General features: G+C 40.9%; 1 pseudogene; it reads left to right on the forward strand.

The window, feature by feature from the left end:
- Window positions 1-10819: 10819 nt before the first annotated feature.
- Window positions 10820-10937, forward strand: LOC124597587 (annotated as a pseudogene).
- The last annotated feature ends 287 nt before the right edge of the window (window positions 10938-11224 follow it).

Consider the following 11224-nt stretch of genomic DNA (forward strand, 5'->3'; position numbering starts at 1 on the left):
TCGTTGAGTACACCATCGCAGCTGCTTCTGTCTGTGATGCAGCGTCAAGGGTAACTGCTTCCATGGTCTTCGAGCTGATAGTCCATGCTGCTGCAAACGTCGTCGAACTGTTCGTGCAGATGGTTGTTGTCTTGCAAACGTCCCCATCTGTTGACTCAGGGATCGAGACGTGGATGTACGATCCGTTAGAGCCATGCGGATAAGATGCCTGTAATCTCGACTGCTAGTGATACGAGGCCGTTGGGATCCAGCACGGCGTTCCGTATTACCCTCATGAACCCACCGATTCCATATTCTGCTAACAGCCATAGCATCTCGAGCAGCAATGTCGCGATACGATAAACCGCAATCAGACTACAATCCGACCTTTATCAAAGTCGGAATCGTGATGCTACGCATTTCTTCTCCTTACACGAGGCATCACAACAACGTTTCACCAGGCAACGCCGATCAACTGCTGCTTGTGTATGAGAAATCGGTTGGCAACTTCCCTCATGTCAGCACGTTGTAGGTGTCGCCACCGGCGCCAACCTTGTTTGAATGTTTTGAAAAACTAATCATTCGCATATCACAGCATCTTCTTCCTGTCGGTTAAATTTCGCGCCTGTACCACGTCATCTTCGTGGTGAAGCAATTTTAATGGCCAGTAGTGTAACTATAAAAACAAGTGGACATGAAAAAATGCACTACATTGTTGTCCTTTCATGTTATACTGGCGGTGCTAAACTTAATCCAACGATCATTTTCAAGCTCAAAACAATGCCAAAACCCGCTCAAATGCCGCCAGTTATTGTTCACGTTCATGAGAGGGGCAGGATGGACGAGGCTGGTACGAAGTTATGGATAACAGAGTGTGGGAGGAAAGGAAAAGTGCTTTGTTGTAGAAGAGTTCTCTTGTGCTAGATCAGGCTAGTAGTCATTTGAAAATTTCTGGGAAAGAGAAATTAGAGAAATAGAGAGCTTGCTGTAATTTCGGGAAGTTTTACTTCACAATTGCAACCTCTTGATCTCTCGATAAATAAACCATTTAAAGAGCATTTGAGAGAGGAGTGGAACAAATGGATGATAGATGAAACCCATCACGAATTCACGCTGAAGGGAGCTCTAAAACGACCTACAATGAAACAAATATGTCCACGGATAAAACATTTGTGGTACAGTAACATTCTCGATGGCAGTGAAGGACATCGATGAGGAAGATGAAGAAGAAGAACAAAAACAAGAACAAGAAAGTTCAGATGAATATTATCAGGTATTTTAAAGGTCAAATGGTTCAAATGGCTCTGAGCACTATGGGACTCAACTTCTGAGGTCATTAGTCCCCTAGAACTTAGAACTAGTTAAACCTAACTAACCTAAGGACATCACACACATCCATGGTCGAGGCAGGATTCGAACCTGCGACCGTGGCGGTCTCGCGGTTCCAGACTGCAGCGCCTAGAACCGCACGGCCACTTGGCCGGCTTTAAATGTCAGTTCGGTTTCATAAACTAATAATTTTTTTAGAGTGGCTTTACAAACTAATAATAAAAATGGTAATTTAAAAAAAGTGCTTAAAAATTAAGGTGCGTCTTATAGTCCGTAGCGTGTTATAGTCCGTAAAATACGGTAATGTACAAAAGTAACATGTATAAAATAAGGTATAAAATTTCACAGTATAATCACAAGGATTAAACAGCACATACGATCAGTCTATATTTAAATTAAATTTTAAAGTTGAGATCATTAACCCAGTCCAATACAGAGTTTGAAGTTTCAGACAAATCATGTTTTTCTCGTGGATATGTTATAAGGAGACATTCGGTAACAGTGTGGTGAACAGTCTGACGAGCTTCGCAGTCGCATGCAATTTGACGTGGTAATTCTATTGTGGATTTCCTATACGTGGCAACGCAGTCCCTTTTCTGGTAGAAATGAAGTGTGATCGATAATGAATGGACTTTGGGCCGGTTTCAGCGCTTCCGAGTGTCCTCTCCAAATGTCATTGATTTTGAAACTGTCCCTCAGAAGTAGTTCTGCTATTGGTAGCAGAGGAGAGCTAGACTTCAGTCTCTACAGAGCAGCATCAGACACGTCGCTTGCAGTGGAAGGTTCGTTATTGGCATTATAGCTATTATACACACATTTTGTTTTATTTTATTTCACCGCGAGAGCGCAAAATTTCACTCGCCAACTTTGCAAGCACGGAAATTAAAAAGAGTCACAATATGAAAAAGTAGATTAAAACTTTGAAACCGCTGATTACCGCAATACGACTAACTGCGATTCGCGCAATGTGTGCTTTCGCATGTATTGAATGAAAGCGGTAAACACGGAATAACAAATCCGTTACGTGACCAGCACAAGCGAGTAAGCAAGGCCTCGCAAAACAAACTTTATGAAAAAATGGAGAAATATTGTTTGTGAATTCATCAATAAAATTAAAAACTCCTGATAGCAACGTGTCAGTACTAATCATACAATATTGTAAACTCAATACGTACACTTGGAAGGCGAGGGAACTTATTCGAACGAGCTTTAAATAAGCTGACAATGTGTTATCGTTACGCTCGTGTGAAATCTGAATATTCCGCCCTCGAACTGTATCTCTTAACCGTTAATTACGTTATTGTTTTTTTGCATTAAAGTTAATGCAGCTGCAACAGTTAATTGGCGTGCACAGTAAATAATATGGTATCCACATGTACATTTCCTTATTATTATTATTATTATTATTATTATTATTATTATTTGGAAGAAGGCAAAGAGTTGCATCAACCTGCAGATTGGTGACTCTAAAAAGCATCTGTTTCGACTAAGTACTGTATTCGATTTCAGGGTGAGTGGTGTTCACAATCTGATCCACCACTCCTAATTTACGCATTTCTTGGTTTACCTGGGTCATTTCAGGGGAATTTAAAGTGTGTTAGAACGCCATTTCCATGACAGGTATCGACATAACATGAAATCCTAGCTCCCTTCTCCATGTGTTGCAGTCTTAATTTTTCCTTGTTTTCTCTTGGCACACAAAATATAGTGCGCTATACCTAATTTGACATAAGTCATAACCTGCCCAACAGACAACCAGTTTATGAATTATTCTACGCTGAAGCTCTTTTTTTAACAGATATATTTACTTTAATAGTTAATTTGCAGATGCACACGAATCATATTCTGTGCTTTACGAGTTCTGGAACAAATTACAGTTATTGATAGCAGGAAATGCAGGCACCCAACAGCCCAAAAGGTGAAAACGACAAATGAAGCACGAAACAAGGAACATTATCTTAGGTTCTTGTCTTCTCTTGTTTCCTCTGTCAGTCGGTCTTTTGTTATTGTAGTGTTCGGAAATCTGAAATCGTGCTGTGTTCTAATAATTAAATCTGCGTAAAAGACGAAGCAGGCGAAAGTTAACTGGATGGTCTGTATCAGGCAAGAATGATTTCATTCATATACTTGTCGGGAGTACCTTTTTACCTTTTTAAATTGCTAGTTCTGCACTTGGGATTACGCTATTACTTAATGTCACGTGGAGATAATTGCTGGCATAAACTGCGAAATAAATAAAAACATTTAAAGTGACTGTGACTGACACGTACGCTAAAATGTAATTTACAGTGAACTAGCCGGCATACAGTTAAATCTTTACCGATCGCATCAGTTGGATTTAAGCAAACCGTTTCTGAGTAACAATAACTCATTAACACACTAGTAAAGAACAAAAAATTCGTCAACTAATTTCAACACTAAATACCCTTCGGAGTAAACAGGAACGTTATAAATGTTAATGCAGTTTTTAAAATGCTCACTTTCTTGCTGACGCCAAACAGTCGAAAAGACTGGAATACACCAATCACAGGCGTAGCAACTTAACGCTTTAGCTTAAATGAGAACTGTTTTTAGTTTAATTACTGTAATAAGCAACGTTCGTGCAGACAATATTGGTAGATTTTTGGCAATGTCACGATTTCTGAAACACTTTGAAGCGACAAAACTTCGTTCGTTGGTGAGTTATAATTGCACCATTTGAATTTCTTTTGTCTCGTGTTTTTAATATCTTCGGTTTTAAGGGAAATAAACTTTGGACTCGAGGTGACAGACCTCCCCCTCCTCCCTCCCACTCCACCAAAATTAAAAAAAAAATGGAAATCCTAGTTGTGACAAGTCTGTAGTGTAGCCTGAAATAGATTTTACGTGAGATTGTGTGTTAGCGAAGTCAGCAAGTGGAATATGAATTTTTGGTTATGATCACAGACCAGGGAGAATGGTCCATTTATGCACGTGATCCGTAACAGCACTGTATTTAGCAATTCATAAGTCCTTTCATTAAGCGAAATCCCAGCACAGATTGATTATCATTGACTAACTAGTAGTAGGCATGAAGTTGTCTTTCTTGACAGATAGTTGAGGAAAGCACATCAAAAACATACGCGATGAGCTCATTATCGATGAACATAGGAAATGTAATCAAAAGATATTCACTTTGGAATTAAGTTTGAAAGTAGGAATTGGTAAACCGGCTCAGATGAAGAACGCACAACATCTGAGAGTAGAAATTCATTCAAATTTACCATCTTTCTTATATAATGCTGTGATTCATAATGTCATACCTGTAGTTGACGTGAAGCAATGACGTTCGTTGCAACGCGGCACGTGTTTAGTCGATTTTTTAAGTCATTGTCGGTAACTTCGTTTTATAACACTATTTTTCTGGAAACGTTTGCTTTTTGATTAATAATTTTTCGTCTAGCAACCTGACGTTCTTTGTTTTCCATTCTGATAGATATTTACGTTTACATTAAATCCACTCTGTTGACTAGCTAGAAGCGTACGGAAATTGGTTTCTATCTCTGATTTCCTCACATAGCACACATTTACTTGTCTGAAATATTAAAGGAATACGATAAGTTGTCAATATTCGAGCAAGTAGATAATTTGAATGTAGTTTGTCAGACCGTATGGGTGATTTTCGTTTCGTTTATCTGATCGATCTTCCAAGCGTGTATTCATGTAGCTTCACGTTGTACTCTTCTCTCTCTCTCTCTCTCTCTCTCTCTCTCTCTCTCTCTCTCTCCTCTCTCTCGATATTTCTCTCTTTCTTCGTACGTTGAGTGGTTTTAAATCTTTCCTACAGTTTTAAATCTAATCCTCTGATCAACTTCTATCCCATGGACGAATTTTTATTCAAAAAGTGATACCCTGTTTTTTAAAAATCTCGTTTGTAAATGTAGTTGCTTGTGCAGGACCGAAAAATAGATAATTTCCAAGAAACGATGCACATCGAAATCCCGGCCTCACTACGAGCGATATATATCGAACGCTCGACTCTCGAAGAGAGAAATACGGATCTTGTTTTCTGCTTTGTCAACGGAACGTCGCATTACAGTAAATGCTTCACTTTTAATATTTTCACAATATGAGGCTATATGGTAAGTCTCTATCCTGTGAGCCTCTTCTAAGTTTCCTAAAAGATGTGTTAAAAGTGTATCCTGGGCACAGAGGAAAAAGGAATGGTGCCTGCACTAGAAATGGTATTGTGCATGACTACACTATACCTGATGAGTAACGTAAGTGATCTTATTTATTTCTTTAGTAAATTCTTGTGAGTGAGAAACTGCTGTTAACCTCTCGTTTTTAATGACTTTCTATTTTCAATGCGTTCGTCTTTGTCGTCTCTTGTCAACATCACGAGAGTCGAGCGTTCGATACATTCGCTCGTAGTGAGGCCGCGATTTCGATGTTTCTTTCTGCACTGGAAAGTAATAACGAGTAGCCAAAGTGTGACTTACGGCAGTGAAATGAACTTACGGCAGTGAAATGAAAGAACAATTTAAACCTCCGCATGCCACAAAAATATTTTGCTGTGCTTAGAGAGAATAACAGTTATTTCATGATACGCAACAGCTCAAATTACAATGTCCATGTTTAGTACACCCACAATTTAACTAAGGCTTTTGTATGCAATTGAGGTTTTAATTACACTACTGGCAAATTCATTATTGCCAGTAAGAAATATATATAATTTACGTCTCTTACGTTGCTGGCAAGAGAGCAACACATTTTTTATGTCTGCCCTATACATATACAGTGATGTGTGCACGATGTGCGTTATTTTTATGACTGCATTCTGCAGTTATTTAGTTTTGATGTGTACATGAGAGGGACCGGCAGCTTAAATGAAACGTAATCACAGATAAAGTCCGTGAACAAGGTGAATCTATATTAGAACAGATCCTTGATTGTTCAAGCGGGATAGTGAGATTCACTCAACCCGTAAACGAAATCGCTCTTGCCGGAATAACAAAATACGTGTATATTACACAATTACTTAGGAACCAGTATCAAACGTGGTGGACTCTTGTGCAGGAAAAGCTGTGCTCAAATCATCGTGCACCAACCCAGGCTGACGTTTTATTTTCGATTAAGTTTTATCACTTCCGCCGACAACGCAACAGTCGATTAATTCGCTCTTCCTTCTTAGAATGACCTACTGCTCAGTCTTTATGACTTCATTTTTTTCGACAACTTCCCATCGTCTAATGAGATATCTTGTCCTTTCGAAGAAATTAATTAAATAGTATTGCATATGGAACGGAACCAATTGTTAGCTGAGAACATAACATTTGTGCATAAATGCAGAGAGTTTATCCGTATAGCTCAGCATGCTACCACCCAGCGCTGTCACGGGCCATGAACATTACTGAACAATTTTTTGTGGGAAAATCGCCGTTAGCAGTAATAGTGGTTATGAGTGTGAGCACATAATTTTGCATCACTGGAAATAATTGATCACTGACATAAAATTTTGTACGTATAGCGAGCCCGTTACAACACAATCGCAGAGTTCTACTGTTCTTTGCGTATCACAAACTAGTACAAAAGTTGCACTGTGGCCTACTTTACAGTACTACTGCCTTGCATACAGTATTGACATTTTTTTGTTCTATTTTTTTTTAATGAAGCTTGCCAAAAATATTTTGTTGATACGTCCTCGTACAAAATGACGTAGGTCCCTAAGGAAGCAGACAATCAGAATTCGTTTAAATTAATTTTAGCGATGTCCTAACTTTCCTTATGTTGCTTTTGCGATCATGTTTTATGTTTCTTTCACTAATTTTAAATTCAGCCAGTGCGGCATTATAACAGATATTAGTGTCTGACATCTGGAGGTTTGGGTGTGAATCACAATTTACTGTCGCACAATCATATAGAATTTGTATAAGAAATTTTGTTCCATCTAGACTGTAGAGGGAAGAATATATTTACATTGTGTCATATTTTACTTTTTTACGTGATCTATAATCTATAGTGAATTTCGTGAAAATATGTACATGTCAGCAGCGTTCAAACGGTAAGAGAATGCGCGTTCTGATTGCTGCTAATTCGAGTGATGGTTTTATGTAACAGTGCTTACTTTATTTACTCTTCCCTAGGGCAGCTGCAGGGAATATGACGCCCCTTGCCAAAATTTGAACGTCCCTCCGCCCCCCCCCCCCCCCCTCCCAGCTTGCATTTTCAGATCTGGAGAACTTTTAATTCATCCATGATGCCTTATTTTCACTTACCATGCCACACTTAGTCATACTTCTATTTGACACGAACCAATCTTTACGACCAGAGATATGTATGGGGCACTAATTAGTGAAACAGAAGAGAAACGTTTACTGTGAAATATCTCCTGAGTTATTGTTGTGGGTTGGCTGGAGAGCCAACACCTTAATAGAGGAAGCCGAAAGGCACGCGTTTTAGCTCGCGCAGGCTGGCGTGAGGTCTGGAACAGGACAAGGAAATTAGACTTTAGAAAAAACGGACGTAGCTGGTAGAATAGTTACCTTTAATCCATTAATGGTGAACATCGGTCTGACTGTACATGATTAACAAGATCAATAGCAACTGATAATGGCGCCTTGCTAGGTCGTAGCAAATGACGTAGCTGAAGGCTATGCTAACTATCGTCTCGGCAAATGAGGACATCTTTTGTCAGTGAACCATCGCTAGCAAAGTCGGCTGTACAACTGGGGCGAGTGCTAGGAAGTCTCTCTAGACCTGCCGTGTGGCGGCGCTCGGTCTGCAATCACTGATAGTGGCGACACGAGGGTCCGACTTATACTAACGGACCGCGGCCGATTTAAAGGCTACCACCTAGCAAGTGTGGTGTCTGGCGGTGACACCACAGTTATAACGCCAGTATTAATTGTGTCAAGTTATGTCATCCACAGAGTACGTAATCAGAATCTGTTCAAGTTTTTCTCGTTCCCTGAGCAGTGAAAGGTCATAGGACAGTGAATGACTTACATACAAATGTTTCATTTATTGAAAAAGCAAGTGTATCGCTGTTGCCTATTCAGTGTGTGCGTAGTTCTTAAAGGCAAAACGGCTATGGTCGAATATCGAAAAGGCTTGCTTTCCCACATGCCATGGCCACGATTTATCGTTCGAAACGAGCAGTTCTGAAAGCACTTTCATTTATCGTAGCGAAAATTACCAGTTAAATTGTAAATAAATTTCTTGAAACGCAATGAGTGTGGAATACGAGGAAACTGGAGCAACAGTTCGTGCTGTGCAGTTCAGTTGTTTCAGCTCCAAAATAAAATTTGACAGGTTTTTTTTCCATATGATTTTAATATTAATATCTACTGATTACGGCTTCACACCGAGAAAGAAAAGGGAATACTTAAAGGAAGTTGCAGACAAAGCAGAAAAAATTAATTTAGAGAAGCGTGACAAGAACAAGAGGAATGTAGTTGGTATTAATAGCAGATCCAGCGGGAGAGAGTGGGGGAGAAGTCTATTCAGGGCCGGTTCGAGAACATATTTCCACACTAGCGGCATATCATTTGGCGCCTCCCTCTTCCCCGATTTTCCCTCGTACACTTTCATTGGTGTTAGTTTTCACTAGTAATTGTGATACACGCTGTATGCAAATCTTGCACTTGGGCGAACCTCTCGTGGCCATCCAAGCCGTCGCTCCTGATTGTGATACGTCCTCTATGGAAATATTGCCAAGTGTGGCGCTTCTGGTGCCCTTCTCAACTTGGCAACCCAAGCGGCGGCTTATGTCAATTGTGCCTGAAACCGGCCCTGAATGTGACATGCATCTTTATACGTGTAAACGCTGTTAATCACAATGTGTGGATTCAAAAGACCATCGCATGTGACGCGCAGTGCACGTGTTACGCATTATTTATTTATTTATTACAAATCGTTTTGGTCAGCGATACTGCTATATGTGTTCAAGGTTGCTGTGTAGGAACTGTTAGACCGTCACATGCTGGCATTCATCTTTATTTCCATGTTATCAAGTTTTTCGCTTCTGTAGGGACTTTCAGGTTGATATAGGAACCTTTGAGGTGTTTTGTAGACGCACAGTAGAAATTGAGTTGACAACACTGCCATTAGTAAATTTTCCTATTTGTCATCTGTTTCACAATACGGTAGTTTATTTCCAGTAAGACTCTAGATTTTATGAATGATTTATATTTCCAACGTATTATCATTTCATTGTCTCGTTTAATCCATCCTTCAGGAAGCGTACTAAAATTTTAGATTTTGCAGCCCCTAAAACCCTTCCGCCCCGAGCGGCGGCACGGTGGCATTGTTCCGTCTGTAGAGCTTGTCCTGCTCTTCCCACTCAGTGAAAACTGGTCAGTTTCTGTGTATAGCTTGTTCAGAACGTCCTGAATGCGAGCTGACTAATTCTGGATCTACTGGAGCCGGTAAAAGTCGGTCGACTTCGGCCCACGGGTGTTTTGTGTCTGGCCGCTGTCAACTTTTAACGGTCTAGCAATACAGTACCAGTGTGTATACCGTAGCCTTAACGATGCGAACGTCCTGCCGTACCGTGCAAACAAGTAAGCATATGACATTGTGTAGTGCCAGAACTGTGTGAAAATAGCACAGTTCGTTCTCTCCGGGTAGCGACTACTTTCACATAGATATGGGCAAAGCCGTTCTTTTTACGAAACCATTCCTTTTGAGATAGTTCTTATTACTGAACTACTTAAAATGAACTACATTTTCCATGTTAAAGTATCAATAAATATGAGCACTTGTAAGAACTTTAAATTAACACGTTAGAAGGCAAATGTTTATTGCCTGTGAAAACTGAATAACCTTTGGGAACAAATCCAGTGTGCATATTTCAATTTTTTTTTTTCCCCTAAGACTTCGTGCCGCATGCAGCTGCTACCAACCTGTGCGACCAAACAGGAGTCGTGTTACAACAGTGAGGTGTAATCACTGTCAAGGGAGGGGATGATCGGAATTGGAGACTGGACTGAACTAAGTGAGGTAATGGAACGCCTTCGGTCTTCCGATCAGACGCTTTTCGTACAGTTCATTACTACGGGTTCAGAACTTTGGTCGTTTAAGTCCTTGGAGTGGGGCGTACGTACTCTGTATGAAGGGAGGGAAAGTTCGTGAATGCACATTCTAACTTCCAGTAGGTAGGGAAAACGACGGGTAAAAGAACAAGAGTTCACTAAAGGAAAGATCGCACCGAACAGTTTGTTGATTAGTTGATTTGGGGGGAGAAGGCCAAAAAACGTCATCGGTCCCAAGGGCTAGGGAAATCTGGGGAAGGAAGTCGTCCGTGCCATTTCAAAGGAACTATCCCAGAATTGGCCTGAAGCGATTTAGGGAAATCACGGAAGACCTAAATCATGATGGCCGGACGCGGGTACCGAACAGTTCCTTTCCCGAAATACAGTAGTTCATCAACTACACATTCCTAGTTTTACCCGACTCTTACTGGGGAGTGATGTCAAAATGACGCCTTCTTGTCCAGTACATCTGTCAACTGCTATGAAGTTTCGTGATAGCATCGAGTTTTATAGAATTAGGCAATGGTCTTGCCGCAGTGGATACACCGGTTCCCGTGAGATCACCGAAGTTAAGCGCTGTCGGGCGTGGTCGGCACTTGGATGGGTGACCATCCAGGCCACCATGCGCTGTTGCCATTTTGCAGGGTGCACTCAACCTCGTGATGCCAATTGAGGAGCTACTCGACCCAATAGTAGCGGTTTCGCTCAAGAATACCATCATAACGACCGGGAGAGCGGTGTGCTGATCCCACGCCCCTCCTATCCGCATCCTCTACTGAAAATGACACAGCTGTCGGATGGTCCCGGTAGGCCACTAGTGTGGCCTGAAGACGGAGTGCTTATCGAGTTTTACAGATGTGAAGTGAGTGCGACCGCAAGAGACCCACACACATGCGGCGGATCGCAGCGATCCGTCGCATGCG

Source organism: Schistocerca americana, chromosome 2 (genome assembly GCF_021461395.2).
Source record: "Schistocerca americana isolate TAMUIC-IGC-003095 chromosome 2, iqSchAmer2.1, whole genome shotgun sequence".
In the NCBI taxonomy this organism is placed as follows: domain Eukaryota; kingdom Metazoa; phylum Arthropoda; class Insecta; order Orthoptera; family Acrididae; genus Schistocerca; species Schistocerca americana.